We start from the raw sequence: 14,164 nt of genomic DNA, 5'->3' as shown, positions 1-14,164 counted from the left end.
GGGGGTGAAGCTTGTGCTGAAACTATCTGTTAGCAGGGTGGCTAACTCAACAGTATCAGTTTAAGTGATACTGTTAAGTACTAATTCTGAACAAACCTGGGTTTTGCTGTGGAGGTTTCTGACATAACTGAAGAAGGCTTTGTGGTTTCCCTTTGTTTTAGAGACTAGTTTTGATTCATAATTGGCTTTGGAGGTTTTCATTAGTGATCAAATTTGCTTGTTGAGGCTAAGGAGAGAGCTTTTACAATTTGGAATTTGTTCCTTTTTACCCTTGGACTACAGTTCTTCCTTTAGTTGTAAAGCCTAATGATAGAGGATTCCACCAAACAGGTTGGTGTTTCCTTGAGGAGCAGGTTTTAGTTCTGTTGGGTATGGCTGAGTCCATGCAGTTGTACAGGTGCTTGTATACTCCATTGGCATACTGTTTAACTTAGTCGCCTCCATCCTCTGATGGTGTGAAGCTACAGATACCCTCTTTTAGGAGGTTGTAGTCAGCTTTTGAGAATTTTTTGTTAGCTTGATTACGGCTGGGGGGGGGGGGTGAGTGGGATAGAAACTTTGAACAAGACAGTCCAATGATCTAATATCACCAGGGAAGAAAATACAATGGAAGTGGTGCAGCAGTCACCCATGTTGGTGAGAACCAAGTCCAGAATGTTATCGCCCCTTATAGGGGATGAGACAAGCCGGTCTAGTGTGTTAGAATTGATGAAGTCAAGGAATCGTTGAGTGAGTGCTTTAGTGCAGGGATAGGTCACCCAGTCTATGGTGGGGTAGTTGAAGTCACCAATGATCAGGGTGTTAGGGGGTACCTTGATGGAGTCAAGTATATCCAGGTAAGAGCAGTGAGTGTCCTGTGTCAAGGGGGGAATCTGTAGCTGGCTACAACTTGGATGGGTGTCTTATCAACTGTCAGTTTCACCTGGAGAAGTTCCAGTGTGTCATGCTGGCAAACCAGTCTGGAGGTGTGCCTGTCCTTAATGAAGATAGAGACTTCACCACCCTTAGTCTTCCAAACCTCATTTTGGGGTCGGAATGTGCAGAATGAGGTATAGCCTGGTAAGGCAGGGGTGCTCTCTGCAGCTATGAACCAAGTTTCCATGACCACACAGACATCAGCATATTCCAGTGCAAGGAGGGCCTCCACAGAGTGCATTTTCAGATTAAGGCTTCTAGCATTAAGCAGCATGACCTTCAATTTGCTTTTTGACAGATCTTTTATGTTGGAAGATTTGTCTTTGGGACATTGCCTAAAAAGGCACAATGGAGGAGGCAAGAGCCTTGGCCAGGATTTGGAATCCCAGTGGTGATGGGTAGAGGCCATTTCTGGCAAAGCATCAAGGCCTGACAACCATGTCATCCCAGGCAGACAGATACTGGATCCCCTTGGAATGACACCAGAAACTAAGCTAATTCTTGAAGTCAATTATTTTTTGTTAGTATTGTGGTAACATTCTTGGTGAAGGTAGGTTATTGCTTAGGGCTAGGGTCATGCCTGCCTGGGACACATACTCAGAGCTCAGTCATGTCTCTCTTCATATAGTCCAGGGAGGTAAGTCTCAAATCTTTCACACCAATGTGGACAATGACAGAGTCATACTTGTGCTTGGTGTGGAGAGGCTTAAGTGTGTGCATGATGTGGTGGATTCTGACACCGTTAGACAACTGACCATGACTTTCTCCTTGTTGAGCCTGGTGAGGGGGACATTGGTGTGTCTCACAACTGAGTCACCAATGACTAGTATGTTTGGTTTATTGTTATGCCTTGTGTTCTGTGATAGTTTATTGCTTTGCCTTATGTGCTGTGTTTGTGAGACACTGGTGTGTTGTCTACTATGTGTGATGTGTTTGTTGTTGTGTGTGGAATGTTTGTGAGTGTGTTTTGGAGGTCTCTGCTGCTTAGATAAGTTTTATTGAAGACCTCTGCATAGGTGGGTGTATGTTGTGCTTGGCTACATGATGTGAGTGGTGTGGTCTTTGTCAGGAGTACTAGCTGTGGCACGAGAGAGCATGGATTCCAGGCTACTGATGAAGATGCATTTCTCAGAAGTAGATGAATTATATGCTAGGAGAAGAGGGCCATCAGTAAACATGAGGCAGTTGCTACACTGTCTCAGTATGCCCATGTTGACCAGGCTGGCAGGAGAAACTGATGGGAATTGTCCAGACATAGTGTTCTGAATACTTGGGTGGACTTATGGAGAGAGGGTTTTGATAAGGGTTTGTCCACAAGAGTGTAGACCACAAAAAAAACTTCTTAAATGTAAAGTAACTGGCCTGAAGTTTAAGTGCTAAAAGCAAAACTAAGATGCTTAGAATAACAGATAATTTTAATCAGGCTACTAACAAGCAATAAAAAAATGCAGCAGATAAAAGCACTTGAACACTTAAGAGCACTCAGAAAAAATAAGGTGATAATGTAGGAAGAATGCAATTACAGTAAAAGCAGCTGGATAAAGTGTACATTTTTTTATTAAGTGGAAAGGGAGAAAACAGAAGATAGTTCAAGATTAAGAAACTAAGGGGGTTGGACTTCCTAAATGCTCTCCCTGTACTCAGTAGACTCAGAATAATACTTCCATGACACTAGGCAATATACCAAGGTTTGTTATTATCAGTGCTAAGTATGCATTATTTGAGCATCTACTTAAACTGTCCAACCTCAGCCTAGCTACATTGTTTGTTCCTGATGCCTGGAGAACCACTGTGACATCCCAACACAAGGATGGCCCCTTTTAAGACCTAGCTACTCAGTGACCCATCAGCCTCACCTGCCTATTATACAAAGTTATGGAATGTATCATAGCATAACTCATTTAATGAGACACAGGCAACTTAACTGATTTAGACCTCAATCAACTTGGTTTTGTAAAAGCAGGTCCTGTCTCCTTAACCTAGTATGCTTTTGTGAGAAGGTTATACAGACTGTGGATAGTGGCCATTCTGTGTGCACTGCCTATCATGACCTTACCAATCCTTTTGACACTATCTCCCATGCTGGTTTTATTTAAGAATTATACAAGCATAATGTTAATCCCTACATTGTGTGCTAGATTACTAATTGGCTATCCAACAGATCTTACATTGTGAAAGTTTCTGGTTCCCTATCAGAATCTAAATTTGTAACTAGGGGGGATGTTACAGGGATCAATTCTGAGCCCTCTACTGAATGGTACTTATTTTGCAGCTATCCAAGCTAATATCACAAAAGTGTGGTTGACCAAGTTTTCTGATGACTGCAAGCTAGGTACTGACAGCCATTCATCCACTGATACAAAACAGCTTTAGCAAGGGCTGGAATAAACACACAAACATGGCATATGAAAACATTTTCAGACTAAATGAAAAAAAGTGCAGCATAGTATAGTTTTTCAGAAAAGTAGTTCCCACTGCATATGTTATAAATGTTACTCCTCTTTAGACAGATAAGTTCACAGGAGACCTGGGTACTTATGTGGATAATGTGTTATCATTTTATCATCATGTTTCCAACACAGTCAGGATATCCTTCTATCTGGTCAAGCTAATTTACAAGGGAATATCTTCAAGACCAATGAAGTCAACCTACCTTTGTACTCTTTCTTATCAGACCCATCACTGAATATCATGCCGTCTGTGGTATGTAGAAATTCAAACATGTCACACAACTGGAAAGGCCCCAAAGCTTTCTAACCAAGAAAATTAAAGGTCTTCAATCCTTCAACTACCTTAATAGATTAGCATGACATTCCTTATACTTAGCAGCCAACAGGTTGCTACAAGGTGACCTGTGTCTTACTTTTCAAGCCGTGAAAGACCCAGTCCTATTTGTCCTCCTATTTCTTTGCCGAACCAGTGGCTCTACAAACACCCACACTAAGGACTTAAATCTACACCAAGAAAAAAAAAAGATTTGCTGGAAAGATAGGTCCCTAACTCAATGTATTCCTAGCCTATAGAATAAGTTAACAACTACGGGTCAAACAAAGTGCTATTTTGCCTACCTTTAAGGCTAGACTTGATGGCTGAATGGGTAGACACAAATTTACACCAGGGTTATCATGTACGGCCCTGCTCAATTTGGGAAATGAACATTATTAAGTGGTTGAAAAGGTTGGAAAGAACTTTTAAGTTTGTCTGCTTAATGTTTTTTGGACTGGTTGGAATACTGTCCCAAAGTTTTTCTCCTCTTACATGTACAATTACAGCATCTGGGTGACAGTGCAGAAGTGTCTTATCTACTTGAAGTTTATTCCAATGGCTGTCTATTCTCCTCCTCAGTAATGGTTGGAACCAGATATTGTTGCAAGTAATAAGTCCAGTTTTCAGCTTGCACTGTTTTTCTTATATGTCAGTAAATCTCTATGCATGTTGTCAAACTCTGATTTAACCTTATACAGTTCGTCATAACCCCTGTTATGATATGATTCAATAAATCCAGGTAGGCACCAAACAAATTCAAATAATTCCTTTATTCAGAACCACAGAATGATAACACACAAGCGCTTTCGCTCAGACAAATTCTGAGCTTTATCAAGTGACACCATGCTGTTAAATCAGGTGTCTTATATACCTTGAGAATCCTAAATTAATTAGGAAGCACTACCAATTGACATTTAACTTTGTAGTGAAACATCAGGGAAATAGTGTACAATGTTTTGCTTATTTTTATGTTATTAACATTTTTAGCAGTAATAGATGCATTAATGCATTATTTTAAGCATACTTTACCATTAGTTTTATATATTTTGTTTTAATGGAATTTTTAAATATGTGGAAAAGCGCACAGTCTCTTTAAAATGTCAATTGGTAGTGCTTCCTAATTAATTTAGGATTCTCAAGGTATATAAGACACCTGATTTAACAGCATGGTGTCACTTGATAAAGCTCAGAATTTGTCTGAGCCGAAGCGCTTAAGTGTTATCATTCTGTGGTTCTGAATAAAGGAATTATTTGAATTCGTTTGGTGCCTACCTGGATTTATTGAATCTGCTTTGGTGAACTTACAACAAACTGTTCCAACTCCTGGCTGTGTGTGCATTTACTTCCTGGTTTGGTTCTTTGCTGTTTAACTGACTTCCCTGTTATGATATGAGTCTGTTGATGGATTTTCATAATCTTCCCCTTCTGAGCATATACACTTGATTCTAATAAGTTGTGACTTTGGTATGTTGTATATAATGTAGGGTAAATGACAGCTATTCATTCTAAACAAACTGTTTTTATGGTGGGGTTTTCTATAAAGGGTTGTACTAAGCATGCAAACAAAGCATTTGGAAATCATGGCATCCAGTTATGAAGTAGATGACTGATCAAATGTTATCATAAATGCCAAACCCCATCTATTTTCATTCAGATACTAGACATAATGCATCTACTGCATTATATTTGTAATTCAAACCAACCGAGTTCCATCCAAAAATGTTCTGTTTGGTGAATATAAAAAGTTATGTCTTTCATCATGAATCATAACTTGCTCAAAATAGCTCATAAAAAGATCAGTATAAATGGGAACATGGACTTGTAAAACAGCATTCCTTGCTATAATAGAAGAACTTTCTTATGAGTTCATATTCGTTAGGCACAATAGCAGTGTACTGACACCTGGGCTAGATAAATTAGATTTGTTATGCCAATATTAGATAAATTAGATTTGTTAAGCCAATATTCTAAAGGTTCAATACCCACATAATGTGGTATATTATAGCAATAACGCCTGGTGTGTAATGCTGATTTACCTGTTGGTGTAGTTTGGTCACGAGGGCGAAGCCCGAGTGGCCAAACAAAGCCAACCATGGGTAAATCCAGCATCACCCACACCCAGAAGTGGATTATTGCTATTATACAATGACATTATTTAAGAAAAAAAATAATTACTTTTCTTAAATAATGGCATTGTATAATGCCTCCTTGCTGCCCTTCCATAGCTATCTAGTATTCTGTGGCAGTTCTGATGTACTGCACATGCGTATGCCTACGCAGTACATCACAGCTGTGGGCAAAAGCAATGGAGAAAGCATGACCTCCGTTGCTTTTTACAAATTGTTTCACTATGTTAAATGGGTTTAACATAGCGAGACAGCTTTAAAAAAGCAATGGAGATTCTCCGTTGCTTTTTTAAAGCTGTCTCGCTATGGTAAACTCATTTAGCATAGCGAGACAGTATCTTCGTTCTCCATTGCCTAAAAAAAGAGTTATAGTAATGGAAAAAGTCCGGGCGACCGGACCTTTTTTCCATTACTACAACTGATTTACAACGTGCACGCTGACCAATCAACATGCACATTTTTGAATATTAATGGGGGGGGGGTCGTTGTATAATATAGCAATAACCCATGCCTGGGTGTGGGTAATGCGGGATTTAACCACGGTTGGCGTGGTTTGGTATTGAGGGCGAAGCCCGAGGGACCAAACAAAGACAACCATGGCTAAATCGCGTACCTCACCCAGAAGTGGGTTATTATTATAATGACATTATTTAAGAAAAGAAATAATTACTTTTCTTAAATAATGGCATTGTATAATGCCTCTTTGCTGCCCTTCCGCAGCTGTCTGGTATTCATGGCAGTTCTGATGTACTGCATGCCTATGCAGTACATCAGAGCTGTGGGCAAAAGCAACAGAGAACGCAAGATCTCCATTGCTTTTACTGTTTCGCTATGTTAAATGGGTTTAACATAGAGACAGCTTTAAAATAAGCAACTGAGATCTCCGTTACTTATTTTAAAGCTGTCTCGCTATGTTAAACCCATTTAATATAGCGAGACAGGTTTAAAACAAAAAAGCGATCTCCGTTGCTTTTTACACACTGTGTCGCTATGTTAAAGGAGTTTAACATGGAGACAGCTTTTAAAAAGCAACGGAGATCTGCGTTGTTTTTTAAACCTGTCGCTATGTTAAACTCTTTTAACATAGCGAGAGTTTATACTAACAGAAAAGGTCCGGAATCGACCTTTTTCCGTTAGTATATTGAGGGATTTACAACGGGCACGCTGGTTGGGCTGGCCAATCAGCATGCACGTTTTAGAGGAAGAATTGTATAATATAACAATAACCCATGGCTGGGTGTGGGTAATGCTGGATTTGCCCATGGTTGGTGTGGTTTGGTCAAGAGTGTGAAGCCAACTGTGGGTAAATCAGTATTAACCACACTCAGCCGTTGGTTATTGCTGTTGCACAATAACATTATTTAAGAAAAAAGTTACTTTTCTTAAATAATGTCCTTGAATAATGGTGCTGTACTGTTCATCTCTGTTTTCCCTCCAGTATCCTGGGGCTATCATGATGTACTGCACATGTGTATAGGACTTATATTCTCACACTTATGCAGTACATCAGTACTGTGGAAAGCTAGCATTGGACAAATGAAGATCTCCATTGCTTTTTTGTTTGCTTTTAATTAAAAAAAAAAAGAATCCAGAGACTTCAAACATATGGGAGAGACAGGGCAGAGAAAATGTAAGGATAATCGGGTACATTTCACTAGTTTTGCATAACCTACCTTATTATACTTGTATTTTTCTCTGTCCCCTCTCTCTTGTTCTTTTGAAGTATACAGTTTTTGTAAGTTTATTAAAAAAATTAAGAAAATTAGAATTTCTGTAGTAGCATATATTAATAGAAGAAAGTTCGGGCAACCGGAGGTTTTTCCATTGGTATATGCTTGATTTACAACGGGCATGCTAGTTGGGTTGACCAATCAGTGTAATTGTTTTTGAATGTTAATGGCCAGTCATTGTATAATTATGTGTAATGACGTTATGTCAAATCTATACAAGTACCATCAGACCTCTTTTTGTACTTTCTGTATAAGATCCAAACATTTTATAGTGTCATGGAGCCTTGATCTAACGTTCTGCAGTAGAGGATACAGGTAAATGTTAGAAGCTTTGATACGGGTTTAATTAGTGAACCCCGTTAGACAAAATGAGTCAGCTTGGTGGGTGTTCAGTGTTTTATGTACCATTGGAACCAAGTAGAAATATTGTTCATTTGGATGTTCCACCTTTAATTCCCCCTTTTTCTATATACTGTAAAAACCTCCTACATCCAGTAACAAAAAGCTATCTCTTTCTTAAATTTCCTCTAAAACCATTTTGTTATAACACCTATGGTTGTTTTACAGTTGTTTTTGTTTGCCAAATTTAAAACATCCAAAAAAAATTCCACCCCCTGCATATGTAATGAAAAAGTATTTTGCTGTTTTTTAAATTGTTTAAACATTTTCATTCATCTAATGTTAGATTGTCTCTAGTATCATTAAATATGTCCAGATAAATCTCAATACTGCTTTCTCAGCAAATTACACACTTCCATTAGAGGGTGAACAAAATAAGGACTTCCCAGGCTTAAATCTGTCTTTCATATCCAATGTGTAATATCTGTCTTTAAAAAGAACTTAGTACTAAGCTCCCTAATACTAAACATCCTGTATCAATTGTATGCAAGAGCTACTAATGTTAGGCACAACATTTAAATCTGAGATGACCAGTTTGCCATTTACTGTACAATATAAAGATTTATATTCAGATTTACAACTCTGTCAGTAATGCCGGCATGGAAAATTGTATCAAAACCTTAGTAGGTTTCTGACATGCATTGCATAATCACTATCCATTGCATCTGTGACTTATTAATGAGGTTAAAAGCCTTCCTTTGACAAAGTCAAATTGATGAGGATCCAGGGTTAGGAGATTTCCAAAGTCAAATTAAAGAAGGCTAAGGATAATGTGTTCCACATGAGCCTAGTAACACTAATAGGTTCATAGGTGTGTACTAATGGCCCTGGAACCTTTACAAGCCTAGCCCATAGAAGTGCCCTGGCATTGTGCCGCCCAACATTAGTTCCCAGTGCCTCTATCAAGTAGAACCACTGGAGTGATCCCCGGGGTGAATTTTCTATTTCCCGTCCACTCATCAAGATTTCTCTTGAAGAAGGCCAGTGAAGTGCTCTGCTTGACATGTATGGGAAGTCTGTTCCATAGTATAGGCAGTCTCTGGGTTATGAACCTGTCCCTCCAGCATGTTCTGTTGATTGTGGTCATGAGGTTGAGGTCTCTGGTGCATGTGGTGTGGAGGGATTGGGATTTCTTTAGATGTAGCATTTCTAACAGAGCTGGGTCAGACATGGCTTTGTAAGTCAAGCAGAGATCACCTCTAAGTAGGCGATATGAGACAGAGAATAGCTGGAGTTTTTTTAGTCTGTCCATATAGGACACATGTTCAAGGCCTAGGATCCTCTTTGTGAGGTACTTTTGTGGCCTCTCCAGTTGTTGCAGGTGTCTAGTGAGGTACATGCCAAATGGGGCATTGTACTCGATGAGTGGCCTAATGAGGGAAGAGTAGAGGGAGAAAATGGCCTCCTTCTTCCTGTATGCAAAACCCTTAGTAATGAGTTGTGCTACATAGAAGGACTTCCTGACCATAGTGGCAATGTGGTGGTCAAAAGAGAGGTTGCTGTCAACCTGTGTTCCCAGATCTCTTATGATGCCTTCTGTGTTCAGTGGACTACCATTGATGTGGTAATTCATGGGAACCTGTTTTTTCCCAAAGGGAATGACAACACTTTTTTTGGCATTGAGCCATGGTTCTGACACCAGTCGTTGGTCTCAGTGAGGCCTTTCTGTAGGATGTCAACATGACTTGGGGAGTTAATTATGGCTCCCGACTTGCAATCATCTGCGAACTTTGTCAGCCAGAGTCCATCCGTGTTGGCCAGAACTTCAGAGAAGTAGATACCAAACAGGAGATGACTCAGGACAGATCCCTGTAGGACTCCACTCATGACTGGTTATCAGTTTGACATGGAGTCAGTTACTTTCACACTGTGGGTTCTATCTGTGAGCCAGTTTGCAACCCACCTAGTGATATAGGTGTTGATGCCTAGCTTAATGAGTTTTTCTATGATTCCTGAGTGGGGAATGGTATCAAAGGCCTTGGCCAGATCAAGGTAGGCTGTATGAACCATCTTGCCTTCATCCACAGCTCTGGTAACTGACTCAAAGAAGTTGACCAAGTTGAGCAGGCATGATCTACCATTCACAAAACCAAACTGTGTGGGATCCAGAGAGATTCCCTATATCCTTGGTTATTAGGTCCATGATGACGTGTTCCATAGCTTTGCATATCAGACTTGTCAGGCTAATGGGGAAATAGTTCCCAGGGTCTGTAGTCAACTGATTGGTCTAAAGTTATCATTGCTATTTTTCAGGCTTCAATAATGCGATAAAAAAAGAAGCTTAGATTAAAGAGGTTATGTAGGGGTTCAGATATGCCATATTTTTGCCTTATAATCAGGTAATCGGGTATGTTATTTAAGTCCAAGGGCGAGGCGTTTTTAGTGTTTAAGAAGATTGAAAGGACTTGTCTCATAGTAATTGAAAGGGGTGGCTGGGACTGTGGAATCTGGGGAATAGTTATAACTGTTGGTGCAGTAAAACTTGTAGTAAATTTCTCAGCTAGGATATTAGTTATTGCTTAGGTTCAGAGTGAACAGTATTACTGTGGACTAGCTCCAAACCTTATTCAGTGTTAATTCATAACTTTCTGACAACATTAAAGACATATTAAGATGATCAGCTTTAAAATTGGCTAAAAATTTGGTGTCATTCAGCCTTCTCAGTAGGGAGAACATTGATGTCTGTGCAAACACCATCATACTAGGTGACTTCAACTCTAATATAGACTGGGAACACTACTCAAGCCCAAACACTCTAGCCCAAAAGGTTCCTGGGTTCATAAACTGAAATGCAACAACTAGTCACCATCCCACAAGAGGAGAAACATTACTGATCTCATCATCACACGAACATGGGATCACAATGTTCAAGCACCTACAGGACTGCATGGATCAGGCAATCCCAAACAAAACTAAGACTCTCCCCCAAAGGAGATATCTATACCAGAGGATGTAGCCCCCAACCCCTCCAATGCCCAGGTGAGAACTGCTCTCCAAAGCAAAGCAAAGCCATCATGGGACCCGGATGGTGCGGCTGTGTGGCTGTGCTCCACGAACTCAATGAGGATTAAACCCACAGTTAGTTAAGCTTGTTGTTTAATAGCCTCACCCTCGGAATCATTACCCAAAGGAGGCTGCATGGTCCCTTCACAAAGTGGTGCCTTGTGCCTCCACCTCCCTGGACCGTACCATCCCATTAGCTTGACAAGCCTCTGCAAGCAATGGAAGCCATGGAGGATCATAATGGAACTAATAAAGAGAACAGGGAGAACTTGCAGACTTGGATCCAACCCAGTTTTGCTTTTGTCAAAGGCAGATCCCGACACCTGCCAAAGGAACCAAGGGTCTCAAAAAAAGGGTAAATGGGATATGACTGAAGAAAGAACTCCCTAAGAACTCCGGTCTCATACCGCTTCAGCCAGATCAGTTACCATTGCCTGACATATATAAGCTTATGTCAAACCCAGACCCAGATTTGATGCTTCACCTCAAAATCAAAATCCCTCAGAACCAGAAAGGCGAGGAGAGGGGAACCTTGACCGCGGTTATTTATAGAGCGTTATTAATAGACAGATTCATCACCCAGAGACTCCCTCCCAGACTATGTGGACAAAATTTTTATGTGAGGCAGAGGCACCCAGAGCTGGCCTTGTTCCAAGAGGAGGATTGACCAATGGAATGGAGATAGCAGATATATAGGGATTATTACTTCAGTGTCACACTTTGACAGAGGCAGGCAAGAAAATAATGGCATAGTTTTATTCAAACTATTTGTAGTTATATTATGGTCTTACTGGATATTTCAAGTCCCTACACACTTTGAATTCCCTACCCTGTTTAGTAATTTGCTGAATAAGCATTATGTAGTTTTTTTTGTCTTATAGTATAATTTATTTATAGGGGTATTCCACTACAGGGGTTTGTTTCTAAATTTCTTATTATATTTGCTATGTATTGTGACCACCTTATCAAGACAGCTATTTAAGTGGAAGTAGAAATCAGGTTCATAGGCAGCAGCTTTCAGTCCTCAAACAACTGAAGAGGATTTGATTTTCAGAAGTCCCCAAACAAAGAGATATATTTGCAAGGAAAGTGCCACCAGTTGTAAGGGAAATATCACTAATGTATGATCTAATTATTTAACAATGGAAGATGAGATTCATGAAAGTATGCAAGAAATTTCCATATTTTGGAGGACTAGATCAAGGATGCTGACCCCTCCCCCCCATAGGATAGTTAACAAACTGTATAAAGGAGTTAACATTTATAACATCAAAAAGCTTTGGACATGCCAGCTACTGCCTACTGCCTGTGCAGGTCAATCAGTTTATTGATGGATAGGTGAGGGCTGCCAGAAAAAAGGTATGTGGTGTAAATGGGATGTCAGTCAACATGTTAAAACAGTTGTCATGCACAGGAGAGGACTAAGCTTGTTTTCTATAGCTAACTATGAAGGGGTAATTAATTTGTTTAGGGTGATCTGGACTTCAAGAAATTCAAATTTGGTGTCCTGAGGGATCTGTCATGAGATTATGATATTCTTGGCAAATAATGATTCTCCCCCACAACTGGCAATAGGTCAGAAGATATGATATGCACTAAACCCAGGAAAAGAGGGTATGCCTTCATTTCTTTGAAATAATAGAAGTTTCCTTATGTTACTTCTGGAATTAGCTGTTTATCTCAAATGAAAATCAACATGTAGCTTCTTATAATGCATTGCTCTGTCTCAAAACAGTACATAAATTATAAAATGTGTAGCTTTTCTCTCATTTCACCTCTGCAAATGTATTTGATCCCAGTAGAGCTAATACGGTTAACAAAACACACAAATAGCCAGATAGATATAGCTATAGCTATAGCTATAGCTATAGACATAGATATAGATATAGAGAGTCTATATTACCCTATCGAATGGTAAGAATGTTGAACGCTCATATGAGCGAAAACGCACGAGAACAAACTTGCTATTGTGGAGGGCTGTGCTTCCCCCCCACCCTCTACTAAATATATATTCCAACTCTGAGGTTGCACTACAGTGAGGAAAGGACAAATATTCCAATCCTCACTGTACCACGACCCCAAAAAAATAGTTTGTTCTCGTGCGTTTTTGCTCATATCAGCATTCAACATTCTTACCATTCTATATGGTAATATAGACCCGATATAGATATATACTGTATGACTACTGAACATACAACCCATGGCTCAGCATTTAAGTTTGGGAATACCTAAGTCCATTTTGGGAAAAGAGCAGTCAACATCAAAACTCAAGATAAACATATATTGCTGAGTGGTTTCCTCTCCTAAACATCACAACATTTTGGGTCTGCACTCCTACCCTTCTACTGCCTATACAAGTCTAAGATCTCTGGGCCTCAGTATAAGAGAAATATTCCAAGATAAATAGTCTTGGAATTAGTACATAAGAGAAAAAAAATCACTCTGAAATGTTTATAAATATGATCTTTAGACAATTGATCATCATAATTCTGCATAGTTTACTGCTTTTACACACACACACACACACACACACACACACACACACACACACACACACACACACACGTATTCCTGGAGTAGTGATCCTGGGGTTACTTCTGCAGTGATTTGAAGATTGTAGACTCCAGCCATTAAAATTCACAATTTTGCCATTCTCTTAAAAATTTGAAAGTTATATGCATATTTTTATTCACATGTGATCACTTCATGTTTATTCATATGCTTATGTCTAGTCAATGTCCATATACAATTAAGAAAATAGAAACAAAAGGCAAATAAAGGAACAATAGCTAAGGTCAAAACAGGCAGAAAAAATACATAAATAAGAGTAGACTAAATACTAAAATATTGTGCATGGAGTCTTGCAATGTCTTTCAGCTTCTCCCAGTTAGGGCTCACCACAGCAGATCATTGGTCCACAGATTGATTGGCAGTGGTGTTTTTACAGTGTCCAGTTGCCAGCCCAGCACCCAGCCTTCAAGGAAGGCACACACACAAGCACCTACCTGCATGTCTTTAAAGATTCTCTCAACTGCATGGAGGACATGCAGACTCTGCACAGAAGGCACCCCAGCCAAGAATCAAACTGGGTAACCTCCTGCTGTGAGACAACAACACTAACTGCTGCACCACCACACCCTACTCACCACTGTGGCCCATTAAACATTAGAGGGGAACTCAGAACTAATAGCAAACTGGTCATTGATTAACTAATGACACACCAAA

The sequence above is a fragment of the Protopterus annectens genome, chromosome 2.part0 (genome assembly GCF_019279795.1).
Source record: "Protopterus annectens isolate FY-2018-M chromosome 2.part0, PAN1.0, whole genome shotgun sequence".
Lineage (NCBI taxonomy): Eukaryota > Metazoa > Chordata > Ceratodontiformes > Protopteridae > Protopterus > Protopterus annectens.
This window is presented reverse-complemented; position numbering follows the sequence as displayed.